The sequence below is a fragment of the Lygodium microphyllum genome, chromosome 3 (genome assembly GCF_053477565.2).
Source record: "Lygodium microphyllum isolate KBCC chromosome 3, Lygodium_microphyllum_v1.1.10, whole genome shotgun sequence".
Classification (NCBI taxonomy): domain Eukaryota; kingdom Viridiplantae; phylum Streptophyta; class Polypodiopsida; order Schizaeales; family Lygodiaceae; genus Lygodium; species Lygodium microphyllum.
Window position 1 is genome coordinate 73,665,252 of NC_141137.1, and position 4,164 is coordinate 73,669,415.

Consider the following 4,164-nt stretch of genomic DNA (forward strand, 5'->3'; position numbering starts at 1 on the left):
AGTAGGCAAGTCTTGAGTGGATTTTAAGTGTTCAATATTGACCTTCTTGCGGTTGTAGAAATCCATTGATAAGGTGGAATTATAGTTTGTGCATGCAAGCCTAAAGCTAGATGACATGGTGGTAATTTGTTTCCCAAATGCTATCGAACAAGTTAGGATGAATTTGATGTTGGTTAAGTACCTACTGTCCACTAGACAATATTGGAAAAACACTAATTGAAGCAAAATGAGAATATCCTAAGCTTAGGTTTATTTGTAGTTGTAGTGATCATTAGCACTCGTAATTCTTGCACAGTTAGGAAGCTAGGGATCTCATTCTTGAGACTTATGCAATGGAAAAATCTAGTCATCAAAGTGGCATCCACCCCTCTAGTCCACACAAGCTAATGGTGGGTGAGAATCGAATCTACAAGTCCTCATTTTTCTTTTCCACTCACATGCGAATTTTCCCTACATCCTTTATTTTTTCATTGGAAAATTATTTAGCCTACCATGCTAAATCTAAAGTTTTATTTGAGATATTATATTCGATGTAATAGATGCATTTGGTTATGGTGCTTATATGAGGGAAATATATATTTGGATATAAGAGATATGTGACCTATGTCTATTTGGGCCCTGCATGACGCGGGCAAGACCTTGCCTCCCACAATGCCAATCCTGTCTATTTGGCCCTTGCGCGCGCAGGCAAGACCTCGCCTCCCGCAAAGCCAATCCTCTTAGGCACCCTTACCAAGATCTTCATCCATGTGCTTGCAACCATCGCCTCCACCCTACTCGAGCATAGTCGTAGCCTATGCCCTACTCCACTAGAGCAAGGCCACAGCCATAGCCTACGCCCTACTCTAGCTATGGGCCACGCTCTAGTGGTATATCATCTACGCCCAAGCAGGGATGCAGCTATCGCATGTGCCCTACTGCAGTGGCACATCATCTTCTACATCTTGGTCTCCCTTTCCAAGTTCAGCGACAATGGCATCGAGGAAGCTCCCCTTGAAGAAGGCTCTGAGGGCACCAGTGTGGTAGCCAAGCGTGCTGACATTCAAGAAGCCATCTCTGTTGGTCTTAACCCGTTTCTTCTCCACTGACTAGCAGTATCTCGAAACATTTTTGGAGATCATCATCCCCGTGTGGCTACGGTCTTTGCAACATGCAGAGGCACATAGCCAATGGCAAGTCTACCACTACCAAAATTCAATTCACAAAGGATTTAACAAAGGATACAATAGGTCACACAAGATTTTGATTTTTTTGGTGGAGCTTATAGAGAATCATTTGGACAAGGCAGGCTGAACGAGCTTTTTGGAGTAGGTTTGTGTGGGTGCTGAAATAAGCATGAGTGCACAAATGTACAATAAGAACATGCACCTTGAGGTTATGATATGCAAGGGTTCTGCACGGCTTCGATTATGGTATGCATTCGTAGTCATGCAAATGTTTAGCATTTGTTTTTATGATGCCTTTCTATCATGTGAATTGATGCTGAATAAAAGAGGAGTTTGTTTGATGCAATTTGCAAAAATTTCTTTTGCTCTTAAAGTACTAGTTTTTGAGATCCACATGAGAGCAAGATAAGAAGCCCAAATATTTACAATTGGTTTCTTGCTTGACCAAAAATAGGCTATGGGGAAGGTAGAAATGTGTATGTGTTTCTTAATTAGGCTAGACACAAGTGCATACAAAATTGTAAGAGCTTATTCCAAGTTGAAATTTTAGACTTTGTTGGAAATTTAAGGGGTTTGTTCAACACACTTTTGGTATGGAATGAGTATATACACATGAAATCTCTTTTGGATTGAATTGTTTTGTTTTCAATGTAAGAAATCTTTTTTCCTTGTGGCTTTATCTCATCAATCCTTTTTTGAATAGGTGTTGAGGGGTGAAAAAGAACTCATTTATCATTGATAGTTGAGGTGGTAGTGGAGCACTTGCAGGGGCAGCTTGTGAAGCCTTGCAAGAAAAGACCTTCCAAGAAAGTATACCTAGATTATAAGAGGTCAATGATTGGGATATACTAAGGAGTACTAGTAACAATGTATCAATGGATTGTTTGTGTTTTGTACTCCTCTCGCTTATATATCATTTTATGTTGCATTCGTTGGGAATTTGAAGTAAATTTCCTAACAAGGACTATAAAGAGAGCTTAATCTCCTTTCTATACAGGTTATGGTAGACGTTGATTGGAAATCCTACTGTCGAATTTGCATTTAAACAAGATTTGACCTACTGCATTTTCTTGTAGCCTTTCTAGATTCAAATGATCCTTGAAGGACAACATACTTGCAAATAAGGGGAGGAATATATATCAACAAATGCTAAATAGGTATGTGCCCATATTTATTTGTATCAAAGATGTCTTTGGAGCCAATTGTTGGTTTTCTCTATCTTGCTTTTGACTTCCTTATTCTTATGGACATCGTTAGCCTAGATGAAAACTAGATAAGGTCCTATAGTTGGTTGCAACAAAAATAGTTTATGTGTGCAATGCTTAGACTAGTTTCTAGTGCATCATGCATTGTACTTCGGATCACATATTATTTGCATGATCTAAAGTCATTAGTGCATGCATAAACAGTTAACGTTTGTGCTTTACGTGAGATGCGTGCAATTATTTTCTTAGTCTAGACCTCTTTTTCTACTTCTTTCTTCTTTCTCTCCTTTTTTCTTTCATGTTGACCTTGAGAAGCAATTCTCCCTAAACACTAAATCCATGCATATGCACCAACCATATCAAATACCCCATGTGCTAGAGCTCCATGTTTGAACATGTGAATTCTTGGATGAAGATATATCAATCTTAAGATCATTGAAGTGATGCTTTTAAAGCCAAGATTAGTTCTTATTGCCTCGTGCATTGCCAGTCGTATGAAATGTATTCATATTCATGAAAACTATTCTAGAGTTACAATGACTTCAAGTGAAGTAGAAAAACTAAAGGTATAAAATGGTCTATGATTTTCTTGAGTGTAGGGTAAGGATCCTTATTTCAAAGGTTACTATCAAAGTGCAACGAATGTGGAAGTGTATGACTAGACTGAAAGGAAGACATGAACATAGAGAGAAGAGAGAGAGAAACAAAGTAAACTATGATTTAGGATGCCCAGTCCATGTTAGTGTATGGGGATTATCTTATCTTACAAATTTGCTCTAACCTTGGGTTGCATGTTCAATGTTGTTAAGAGGATAATGTTGTATGACAACTTGTAGCACAATGACATCATCTGAATACTCAATCTATTTACACATAGCCATAATGAAAGATGTACCAAGCAAAGATGGAATTCCTAGACATTATGGTCTTTCCAAAATGTACACTTGTAAAATGTGTTAAAGATTGTTGGATGAAAGGAAAAATGGATCAATGTGGCCTATAAAAGGACATGTCATGGGTTGGCCTCTCCATTACTACATTCTAGCCTTTTCATTGCCATCATCTTGGTCACTATCCCATTTTCATCAGTGCTTCCTCATCAACTACATTTCCAATTGAACCTATATTAATAGCAGCTAGCCATCTACACTTGTAGCAACTTTTCTCCTGTTGATTGACATCAAACTTGATGTTTCTCAAGGTTTGTTGCTACTGTTTCGTATTGGTTTTTTAAGTCCCCACTAAGACCTGAACTGTTGTGTTTTCACATTGGTAATTATACTGCCATATCCGATGGTCTTTCTTAGTTTGCCATGCTAACAACTAGCCATCATAGTTTTTTTTTTTCTAAATAGCCACACAATTGGGTGGCATCATTTTCAAATCATAGATGGATGATTACTCTATTTAGGATCCATATTGGGTACAAAACATTCTCAGACCTGCTTCAAAAGTCATCAACCTCACCATCAGCTCAATTCTCCCAATCCTCAAGATGTGGAGGTCAAGGGCTGATATTATTCTTATTTTTTTATACACACTTATCTCATTGAGTATTTATTATAGATTGTTATTGTCTAGGAAACATATTTCTACATGACTAGATTTGATGAATAGATACATGTGAGAGTGTATATAGACTTGTGGGACCTACATTTCTTAAGAGTTGATGGTTACAATTAGATATTTGATGATGTCATGGAGAATATGTACCATGCATATTAGTATGACTAAAACTCTAAATTGGTCCTAGATTTTAATAATTACAAATTAGAATTGGAGATTACATATTC